This window comes from Schistocerca americana, chromosome 7, assembly GCF_021461395.2.
Source record: "Schistocerca americana isolate TAMUIC-IGC-003095 chromosome 7, iqSchAmer2.1, whole genome shotgun sequence".
Lineage (NCBI taxonomy): Eukaryota > Metazoa > Arthropoda > Insecta > Orthoptera > Acrididae > Schistocerca > Schistocerca americana.
In genome coordinates, this window is record NC_060125.1 from 517,347,245 (window position 1) to 517,359,635 (window position 12,391).

Consider the following 12,391-nt stretch of genomic DNA (forward strand, 5'->3'; position numbering starts at 1 on the left):
TGTTATTGAAACAACTATCCTCACTCACCCAGCAGCTGGAGAAGTGGCTCTCTCATATCCCTCGTGTCAATGATCCACCTGATTTACTCATTCATTTCAAGCGACTTCAATTCCTAATCCAGATTTCCTTTGGAACACCAATAAACAATGCCTAAAGTCAGAGAGAGGGGGAAGAGGAAGTGTACACAGAGGGGGAGGAAATGAACAGAAAGAAGAGGAAGGAGGAAATGGATGGAGAGAGGGTAGGGAGGAGATGAACTGATACAAGGGAAAGGGGGTGAAAGACAAAGAGAGGGAGGAAGAGGTTTTTGGACAGGGAATGGGGTGAGGAAAAGGAGACTGACGAAGAGGGGATGGAGGAGAAGATGGTTAGTGAGCTGGAGATTACGACATACGTCCGATTCCCACACATATTAACAACAGCAGAGCATCGCCGGGTTCTTTAATCTATAATAAAGTACTGTCTGAAAAAAGCTGCACAAATATTAATCAAATTTTGATAAGATTTCGCAGTGGTGTAAAGATTGGCAAACTGCTTCAAATGTTCTGAAATCTAAAACTGCGCACTTCACAAAATATAACAAAAGTAGTATTTCGTGACTACTGTATCAACGGGTCACAACTGGAATCGTTCAACTCAGAAAAATACTTGGGTGTAGCGCTTTGTAGAGATATGAAATGGAAAGCTCACATTGGCTCGGTCGTAGGTAATGCAGGCGGATGACTTAGATTTATCGGTAGAATATTAGGGCAATGCGGTAATCCTACAATGAAGATTGCATACAAATTACATGTGCGATCCATCTAAAATATTGCCTATGTGTGTGGAACCTGACCAAACAGCACTGACAGGAGATACGGATAGAAAGAAGGACAATACGAATGGTTTTAGGTACGTTTGACCCATGGGAGAGTGTCAGAGATATGCTGAAGTAACTGAACTATTAGACATTTGAAGATAGACGCAAGCTAACCAGATAAAGCCTACATACAAAGTGAACCAGCTGCATATGACATTATAAATATGTGTTTCGCCCCCATATTAATCGTATGGACAAGAACAAATTACCTGCACCGCGCAGAGAAGCACTCTTCATACGTGCTTATATGTGTTTCGCCCCCATATTAATCGTATGGACAAGAACAGATTACCTGCACCGCACACAGAAGCACTCTTCATACGTGAATGGAGCGGGAAAACGCCCTAATAGCTGACAAAATGAAAAATATCCCTTGCCATGCCATTCATAGGGATTTGCAATGAATAGATGTAGAGTGTAGAGTTGGCACGGCAGTGAGCCAGTAGGGTGTCTCCATTGGCCAGTTAACTGGCCGGTGGGGTACTGGGGCGATGCATGTGCAAGTTTTCGTTGCCTGTGGAAACAGTGCCTAATGCAGTTATTGCAAAGTGAAGCGCATTCAAAGATACATTTGTGTTGCATGTGTTTTCCAATCTATGGAATGATGTAAACGTGCGAAAATCTATAATCACAAACGCAAATAGAAGTGTTTCCATGTCGTTTGAATAAATGTGATGTACATCATGAGATAATTGGCTATAATGTGGTTAATATTCTCTGAGAGATTCACTTTACCATTTGATTAGGCACAGTGAATACTTGGGTAATAAAGTTTTGCATGCGAGTGTTTTCCCGCATCTGCAGTATGGATGTAGTAAACCGGCAATTTTGAATATCTGCTTATCGATTTTGTCTGTACTTCACGAATTCACTGCACGAGCGTTTACGGAAGTTGTTGTGTGAACGGAAAGCACCGTGCGTGTCCGGACGGACAGTTTCTGTGTATATACTGCATGTAGACGCATGACTTGTTATTTAGAATAGTTTTATTAGATGCATGAGCAGTAGGAGTTCAATATGTTTTATTAAACATCCTTACTTATCTTTATGGGAAATAACGTGTTTGCAATAATTTTATATTATTTGCAGTGATAGCTGCTCCACGTGTGAAAGTGACCGTGTAGTAGTAGTTTACGAATAATTGATGACAGCGTGAAATATTATGTGCTAAGTGTTTCTTATGGAGGCGTTAGGCAATATTTTTGTCATAAATTGAATCCTGAAAGAATAAGTTCTTAAAATGAAACTACTGCTGTTAGTTTTATTACATTATCGACTCGCTACTTTCAGCAGATAGGCCTGATAGCGAAAAGGCTACCCTCAACAAGCAAGCTATCTATTGCCCAACTTTCATCAGTACAAGGATCTTAATTACCTACGTAAAAATCATTTCCAGTCAGTTTCACAGTGTTAAGACGGTATCTGTCAAACAGGTAAACATTTAGAATTAACTCACGTAAGGAGTGGCGTTCTCAGATTGCATGACTTATCTTCAGAAACGTATAACTCCTGCTCTCGAATTCCTCATGTTAACTGAGCAAGGTGCTTCAACAAATAAGTTACACGACTCTTGACTCCTGGGGAGCAGTGTTCAAATACCTGTCTTGTTAACTAGAACTTTCCCATATTTTCACAAATTGATGGGTGTTAATGTTTAGATAATTCCTTTGGTATGAACAAGGCTCATTTCCTTCCCCGCCCTTCAAAATCCGAGCTTGTATGTCGTTTTTAATGAGCTCACTGGCAGTGGGACATAAACACCCTGATCTTCATTATTTTTGATCGAACTGTAGAAGTAGTGTGGTGCATTTCTTTCATAAGCGAAGTGTAGCAGCCGAGCGCATTGGAAAGAAATTATTTTTTGTTTTTTATTGAGAAAGTGTAAATCACTGTCCAGTTGGAACTGACTTTTATTGGTAAACAAAAAAAGTTTTTGAGAGTATATACTAGAATTCAAAGCTATTTACAAAGACCTCTACAGTTTGTGGTAGTACCTACTTCATAATTTGTAATGCGTTTTTCTTTTGCTGAGTGAATAATATATTTTCTTAATCTCTAGTGTGTCAAAAGAGAATTCCATATGACAGAAGCTGGGGGGAAGTATGCAAATAAGCTATCACTCAAGCCTAATCATCAGTATAAAGAGAAGTACATCTACATATAGACTCCGTAAGCCATCTTATGGTGTCTCACAAAGGGTACTGTGTGTAACACTGTCATTTACTGCTTCCCTGTTCCAGTCGCTTATTATGGAAAGGAAGTAGGGCGTGTGGTAAGCTTTGAGTTCAAATTGTCAAAATGAGATTTTTGGTTTGGGTAAGTAGAATTTCTGACTAGGCTAAAATAATCAGCTCTGTGGTTGTGCTGGGAGCTCTTCCCAATGATGTAACACCAAATGAAGTGTTATAATGCCCTTATCAGCTTGTTTTCTAAATTCAAAATAGTTGATGTATTTTTAAAAATCAGTTGAGTGTTCACTGCTGTGAATCTCTTCTGCTTTACACAAGCAACTATATACAGGGGATAGTGTAAACTCCCTGTTTATTTCAGTATCATTTATCATTTCTTTGATTGAAAGTTTGAAAAATAGCATGGAACACAAGTTACTAATAAAATGGATGAATATAGAAGGAAACTAAACATTGTACAAATTGATAATTCTCAGCCAGCATTTGCACATTATGATGGAGGGCATTTCATCAGTACTTTGTAATATTATTGGTACATTGTTGCTTAATAAGTTTTATAGCTCGCGATAAAGCATCAACTCTTACATTGGAGATTTCAACGTGTGGGAGCCGTATTATATTATGTTATGTTCGGAGTGCTTGGCAATGGTCTCAGTAATTAACACATGGTTGTAGCAGATTACTTCTATTCCAGCACATACAGAGGATCGACAGTGTGCACTGGTGTGGTAGTACAATTTCTTTGTGCCGAAAACCTGCGTGTGCTTATGTGCCATGACATTGGTGATGTCAGTGGAAGCTATTCAGAATCTTAACATTTTTGTCCAGCAATATATGAAAACATTGTTGGTTCAGAGATGAAAGAAAGGATTGCTACCTGTGACCAGATGAAAAGAGCAATTATTTAATCTCCGTTAAACAGGGCCAGTTTGAGGCCCAAGCGACGTAAGCTACTACCCAACTGAAAGATTTATGTGCAGGACATACTACAGTTAGCTGCAGCTGATTGAGTTGCCATGGAAAGAGGGGTGTCCAGGTGCAAGATTTCTATATAGTGCATATAACAGTTAGCAGCAAAAACTGACAGATGAAAGTGTAAGAGGGGAAAAGAGGGGAGGGGCGCAAGCTCCAAATGATAAGTGGCTTGTGAGGAAAAATGTTCTCAAAGAGGTCCTGGTTATAAACTATTATACACATCAGATTATTGGAATATTGTAGTTGGTGACATCAGCACTTCCTGTATGCCCAATAATTGGTTTCTCAACATCACAAATCTTACACTTCTGACTACTACAAATATTGCGAGGTTTTTCTACATTTAAATTTCTTTAACATTTCGCGGCCCTGTCAGCAACTGTGTAAATATTAATTTTAATAATTAGCAGCCTCAGTTTGAGTTCCAGTACAGCACTCGTGGCTGCCGCATCGCGGTCGCGAAGTGTGGCCGTGGCAGTTCCAGATTAGTCTTGGGCCTATAGTCTGACGATAATTTATGGATTTGTAGTTTTAGCTTGACGATGTCCACTATGGAGAGACGGTAGTTACTGTTATTCTGAAGAAGGTTAGGTTATCCCAACTGAAACCTAGGTAAACGGTGCAATTGAGGCTGTTAATTATTTTATTAAAATTAATGTTTCTACATTGACAGATGGGGATACTTTCCCATACAAGTAGTTTACAAAACATTAATGGTAATTGCAAGACATTAGTAGTAATTCTTAGAATCCAAGCAAATATAATTACCATTGATGTCTTGTAAACTACTGCATCTCGAAGGAATCATCTCAAAAATGGTGATGTTACTCGCCATTATATTACTGTAACAGATGATTTCAACAATAAATTAATTTGTACTACCTGTTACTTTGACATTAATTAAAATTAAACCTTTTACTGAAAGCATCTTACACTTACAACTGAAGTAAGAAAACAATAGTGTAGTGTGACGAGTAACAGTGCACATAAATGCAATTAAGGAAAGTGCTCCAAACACGCTAATATAGATGCCAGTACGAGACCCAGTGAAGCACAATGTACTTGCTTTATTATCAGAGTGTAAGTATTTGTTAATCAGAGCAATCTGCAGTGACAGCTCTCATTGCATCACTGTAATGAAAGTAAAACGTCAAACCCTGAAAAAGGAATTAGGCACTGCTTTCATTGTGTTCACTCCCCTGCCTTGCATGTTAACAAACTATACTTTATATTTAGATGTGGACAGCTATTAGCTTCATAACAGCTTTTATTTTTCAATGATGACAGAGTTTGTGTTGCGCTGTGTACAAGTTGTTACCCTTGAAATGTCGGATCTGATCATGAACTTTCATGTAATACACTGCTACCATTAAAACAGCAACCCTGAGAAAATGACCTGCAACAGATCTCAAATTGACATGAAGTGTACTACACACAAGTATATTATATCAAAATTATTAGTATTTCAGTGCAAATTCATGTAATAAGTATGGATAACAGCAACATTTTGCATACTGAAACTGGTTATACTTCAATCACTCACACACCAAAAGGCTTACAGTTGTTGCTGGCTCTCAGCTTGATGTTTAGTATATACTGTTTGGTGGTAAAGTTCCATCAGTATACACTAAATGGCACCATGTATTGCCAATTTTCTTATCCAACTGTTGACAAACAAGATTCGGCTTACAATTATATATGTTAAAATCAGGTTGTGCAAAATCCACCAATATCATTTAACTGCAAAACGACTGGTGTTGTCAACTATATAATATATGTTACTCCAGCAATTCTCAAAACGTAGGTCATGTGCATGGTTTCTCTGTTTTGGGGTTACTTTGACCACTGGTCATTGTTACCCCAGGATTGTGGATACGTAGTTTATTAACCCTTTAAGTGCTCTGGACGTGTTAATGTGCGCGCCATTGTACCTGTCCCTGTGTGCTCTGAGTGTCAGAGTACCGGGTAGAAGGACTGGTGGTGCACATAAACACGTTCAGAGCACACGGAGAGCTACAAAGGTGCACGCGTTAACATGTCAAGAGCAGTTAAAGGGTTAAACAGTGTTGATGTCAGTGACAGTGTGGACCTAAGGATTACATACAGTAACCATCAGTATACAGATGAAGGCTCATTTGTACATACAGCTAAGAAAAACAAATGTCAATCATATGTTGCACAAATTACAAGCTGTTGTGGTATGACATATAATGACAAATATCTCCAGAACCAAGGAAAGAAGTTAGTGTGACCACAAGTGCCAGATATTGCCTCAGTAAGTGAAGAACAGATAGCCTTAATTCTAACTGCAATGGATAGCTTGAAACTAGGATTTAGGTCTGAGAGGGGTGAAATTGAAGGTATTATGCTGAGCGAAATTTGTAGCTGTGTGTATGGTCCTCCATCATAGTACCTCATTATATTTATGATTTTGATGATGGATCACATTGTTTGATTTATGTACTGTAAGAGGTTTTTTATGAGGCTGAATAAAGCACTTAAGAAAACTTTAGATCAATGTATTTATTTAATGGTAGTTGAAGTTTCATTGTGTTTTTAAAATACTGATCACAAATTTTTTGAATGATAGCTGACAGCTGTGGTGTAAGTACTGGCCCGTAAGTGTATCCTCAAGTCTGTGCTAATTTTGACCACCTGATTTTTACCCACATGTCTTCCTCTACATTTTAGAAAATGTGTTCTATTCCTTAGAATGTAACCCTTTCATACAAGACCTTACGTTCACTAACGTACATATCACAGAAGTTAAAAAGTAGTCATGATAATCACATTTGAATCTGAAAATTGGTTCAAGTGTTTCCAGTTCATGGCATAAAGAAAAATGCAGCGGGTTTCTCTTTCAGAAATATCGAAGTCAAAATTCTACAGTGTCCGTATAGCAGTCTGTTGAGAATGCAGTTTGTCATTCCATGGTGGTGGTGCTTTCTTTGGTTAGGATACCACAGGTGTCATGTGGATATGGAAAACATAGGTTCAGGAGGGCCATTCTGGATGCTGGTAATCCAAAGTGGTTAATGCCAAGAGCACGGACATTGTTAGCTCTCCTGTGCAAAGTAATACAGTTACCTGATGGACCTTGAAAGAGAAGTGGACATTTGTATGTGGCAAAACTAGTATTTACAGGGACAGTACAATGACGTCTGGAGCATGATGGACTGTTCCTTTTTTGCAGCACCAGTGGTGCACCCAACAAGGAGATGGCACTGAGTATTACCACATCATCTTTTCTGGTGGGTGTCGGTACTGTGTACAGTATCATGATAGACATATCCAATACATGGAGGTTCCAAGGAGAACAAGTATCATAATGATATAGGTCCAACACCTGGTATGATGGTATAGTGTATCATTCAGTAAGCACCTCACTCTGGTTAGCATAGCCAGTCATTTGAACAAGATGCTTAACATTTCTAATGTGTTATCACCAGTGGTTGTGCCCTGTCTTCAGGGTCTCTCTGCTGTCATCTTTCAATAAAATAATGGAAGGCTACATATTCCTCATGCTATCCTGGCGTTCCTTGATATAGATGGTATTCAACTGTTGCCCTGGCCAGCACAGTCTCCAGATCTTTTACCCGCTGAAGTCATGAGATGCTGAAAAGAATGGCACGCCAGTGCCAGCCACCATAAGTGATGAATTCTGTTATAGAATTTAAGCAGTGTGGAATGATGTGTGTGTGTCCATCACCTAAGCTCTGTTAGACTCAATATCCAGCCTGGTTGGAGTTACTGTTGCTGCTATAAGTCCCAGCTGTGTGTACTGTCTTTTTGCGTCCTGTGTATCCAAAATTAGGTATAAATTTAATTATTTATTCTTAGAGCCATACTGTATACAAACAATAACTATAAAAATTTTGTCACTTGTTATCCTTCCAGGTGTTGCAGTTTTGATGGTCAACAATACAGTAATTGATAAAAAGGAAACCAAACTTTATAGAGACAAATAAAATATCTAACTAGTATCAAATCAATATAACTCTTAATTACAAATGTGTCCCCTAACTAGTACCATATTAATATAAATATTAATTATGAATATATTTCCTTCATCATTGCTCTCATCCTCACAATAGGTGGGTCTGTGAAAAAATAGAAATATGACGACAAAAAGGACATATTACACTAATTGTCCAATATTAAGTCATGGAGACAGAGTTCATTCAGCAAACCCTTCACAATAAACTGGCCGTTGGATCAGGATGGCCCAGTGCCCTCATTTTTGTCTTCCTTTGCCCTCATGAGAAGTTAGTTCTCATAACAGGTGAGTGTAAGTAACCTGCCCCCTCTTGTCTAACCTTCCCCAACTCGTTGGTCCTCCCTCCCTCAGGGAGCTACTATCAATTCTGAAAGCTAGGATATAGTGTTTTCTGCTTGTATATGTAAGTAGCAAAAGTTCTGGAATTTTTCCTCCTGGTGGTAAGAAATGCCCTTGTTAGGGATTTTTTCCCAGTTTAGCACGAAAAAAATGCTATCACAATAAATAAAACAGAAAGCACATTTAAATTTAAACAAACTCAATTAATGAAAAAATCATAACAAATGTCAGCTGTAAATGTAATAAAAATCTACAAGTTTGCTAGTGAAGATGAAATGTGGGAAGAATCGTAGAAAATAACATAGACATTTAAACAAGTCAGATGATACATAAAAACAGGAAGCTCTAAAAAAGCAGAAATGCGTATAGGTCCACTCTTCTGCTTAAGAGTGGAAGCAAGATGGTCATTAACAGCCGCAGAAGAATAATGTTGTTGGCAATTATATATAGAATTGTTTCTGAACTCCTGTTTCATAATTTTAAAGGCCAATACGTGACATGATGAAAAAAGATTCTAGAAAGGCTATTTGCGCATGGAACAGAATCAAAGTGCTAATTTACATGTTGACTGCCACATAAATAGTGATGAAAGATGGGAGTATCACCACATGAGGCCCTGCCGTGGCAGCCAGCAGGCACGTGGCATCTGCAAGGTTCTCAAAACGAATAATTTTGAGGGTTAATGCTGGTCCTTCAGATTTGTCTGAAAATTTAAGAACAGCAATAAAACAAGCCACAGTTTAAAGAGGGTTGTACAAAACTAGCTTCCAGACATATTTCACAAAAATTAGTCCAAGTTTACAACAAAAGATTGAAGATTAATTTAGTGTGTGAGTAAATTTAAATATCTTTGTGAAGGCATGTTATGGAGAGGACATTAAACTTTGAGTTGAAGGCAACAAGTTTACCAAAGAGATCTAAAATAAGAGATACTTACCTCCCTACCCAAGCTGCTAAACTTCATTATATTTTAAATATAATAATCGTATTTTTGGGTTCCCAGCTGTTTATTTTCAGTTAGTAATTAAACAGTATGGTCGAGCTTTATTAAGTGCGTTAACTGAATGAAATAATACAGTACTGAGTATTTAAAGTGAGGTTTTCAAAGCACACCTGATCTAGAGATACATTAGACTCCCTTGACATATAAAATAGTCAAAGTCCCCTCATACTATTAGTAACTGGAGTTACAGGAACAACATGAACTGCTACTGATAAGATTTTGATGAACAAATTGAGATAGCAAAGTCATAGTGTGTACCACATAGTTGTTACCTCTTGGCTCATGATCTTCAAGTGCTGACTAACATCATGGTGCACCCCATAAATAATAAGTACTGAAAAATCACAAAGGTAATAAATGGAAAAAGGAATTGAGGCATTCAAGAAGTATTTGTGAAATACACTCTGGATAGACTATATATAGCTGGAGCCACTAATTGATTATTAAATCTGTAGAACTACCAAATCACAGGGATGTTGATTGCTGCATTTTACACACAGTTTCAGATAGTCCAAGACATTTTTCATATGATTAAGATCAGACTTATTAACAGACGAGTCAATGTGTGACAGGGTGCATGAGTGTTCATTCAACCAGAAATGTATGTGTGTGGCCCCGTGCACATGTCTATTGCCATCTGGGAATATGGTAATGTTCACAGTATGCAAGAAAGTGCAGAAGTGAGGGCAACACTTGGTTACCAAGAAAGTTGAAATTAACATCATGGTTCACGGTCTCCTGAATGAGTAGACCCAAGGAATGGTATGGCTCTTGGTGCCCTCAGCACCTTACATCATTTGAAAAGAAGCTACATAGTGACTCACAGCACGACACTACATGCATTCAGTCGGTTACTATCCAGTACCAGTGTTGTTTGGCCAAATAAAGATGTGCAGCCTTGTGCATCACTGTGAGAAATGGCCTCTCGAAAGGTACCCAACTACAAATGTCCTTTGCATTCAGTTCCCGAAGCAATTTCTGCTCAGTGTGGTCCTTTGTGAACATTTGCTGTTGTCAGCCTCCCCTCACCAGTGTTGACATGCCCACCATGTCCGATTCCAGAATTGACAGACACAGGATGTGCAGCCCACTTCCTGCTTTACGACTGTCCGCTTGAGGAGCCAGCAGCACAGAGGGAACAGACTCTTGTATAGGATGATGCCGGCCTCCAGTGCAGGAACTCGCCCCTGTGAGTGGCTGCATATGGCACCTGGGTGCACTCGGGGACACAGTAAAGTGAGTAAAATGGTTCAAATGGCTCTGAGCACTATGGGACTTAACATCTGAGGTCATCAGTCCCCTAGAACTTTGAACTACTTAAACCTAAGGACATCACACACATCCATGCCTGAGGCAGGATTCGAACCTGCGACCGTAGTGGTCTTGCGGTTCCAGACTGAAGCGCCTAGAACCGCTCAGCCACACCGGCCAGCAAAGTGAATAGCTGCACTGCCAGAGTCCTGAGCTGCTGCAGGTGTCTGGCAACAGCTAAGTGATACTGAGGGAGGCCCTCTAGTCATGAGCACTAAGCCCAAGAAGGCAGACTTAGTACTGAGAGCTGGTCTAGCAGTGGCCAGTACTCGTAGCACGTGCATGCTGTTCTACGTCGACCAGGCACCCAGCATAGCCCTCATGTCATGTTGGGTACTGCTGGACTGATCCTCTCCTGCTAAAATGGGATTTATACTCAACTTTAACCCACTTGTGCCGAGGTTCTGTTTTCCATCACATACTGAAAACATGACAGTGGGCAATGTGTGTGGTAAGAGGTCGCTGTTGCAGAGCTGGCTTGTAGTTTAGCAGACTCACCAGTATTGTAGATGTTCATCTGCCCTTGATACACCTAGAGTGGGGCCTGTAGCAGTTGCAGTGATGTTATGACTTCTTTGGCACCCGTGGCAGTCTTGCATCCACTTTGGTGGTGCTACCATTTTTCGTGTCAGCTACCAAAATTGTTTACCTGCCCCTTCAGAAGGCCCAGCTCCTGGGTCTCAGTCCCAGACCTGTCTGTAACAGACCTGAACAAATATGGACAATTGTACAATATTTACAGTTTCCTTTCTTAATGCCTGTAACCTCATCTTCAGTGGCTGCTACCTTATTCTACAGGTTTTCAGCCCTGTGATTCCTTCTCTTACACTAGTATGTCTCACTATTACACAGTTCTTATTAAATATGTCAACACACTTACAACTACTGTCATCACTTTATGTTGAGATGTGCCACCACAGCATTGTGCTCCTTGCATCATTTATGTCCCTCAAGAGTTGCTTGCCTTATTCAGTAGTTTTTACAACATTTTAAGTACTAGATAATATAGCTTTTAACACTACTTGCATGTACTCATACACATTTCCTTACTTCACACTTCCGTTTTCAGTGCTTCGTGCAGTATCAGCGATCCAGACTGGGATGTGTGCCAGTGGTTTACTTGCGCGGGCAACTCTGTCTCAAGTAGATGAAGGCGGCACAGAACAGAGTCAGAGTTAGCGTTGTGCCTGATACGGTGACACTCAAAGTCAAGACCATACTGTGTTGCTTTTCCTGGGACTGCTGGACATCTATTCCACCAAAATACATCCTTCTTAATTATCCATAAGTTGGTTTAGGGAGAGGGTTACTCTGGCTTCAAAGAGTTGTGAAGAATAGTCAAATTCTGCTCTGGAAGTACCTCTGTGAATTTCTCTGGCCAGTACAGCTGTAGCTGTGTCATGTTCATCTTTGTAACCCATGAAACAGTGCCTGACAGGTGAAATGTCAATCTGGTTATGTCGCAAACCATTGTATTTATCAGCAACCCACTGCTGTGCAGTTCCAGTGTCTTTGCCGTTGTGAGCCTACACTGCTTACAACAATTTGCTACCACCACTGTGGAATTGTACGTGGAGTAAATCCAATGTAGCCCTGCTTGCTGAAAATGGGCTGCAGCTCCAAACTGTCTTGTGAAAAATGTTGCCTGTCTATTTTGTCTGGGTGCAAATGAATTTTGCATGTGTCCATGCCAGTATGGTTGGCTCTGGTCAGGCAG

General features: G+C 39.7%; 1 protein-coding gene across 1 annotated transcript in view; it reads left to right on the forward strand.

Moving 5' to 3' along the window:
• Nucleotides 1-1,468: 1,468 nt before the first annotated feature.
• LOC124622135 (post-GPI attachment to proteins factor 2-like) overlaps nt 1,469-12,391 on the forward strand; it is a 157,084-nt gene continuing 146,161 nt past the window's right edge. Inside the window, exon 1 of the mRNA XM_047147759.1 lies at nt 1,469-1,623. The gene's annotated coding sequence lies outside the window, so the exon portion shown is untranslated. The remainder of the gene's footprint in view (nt 1,624-12,391) is intronic.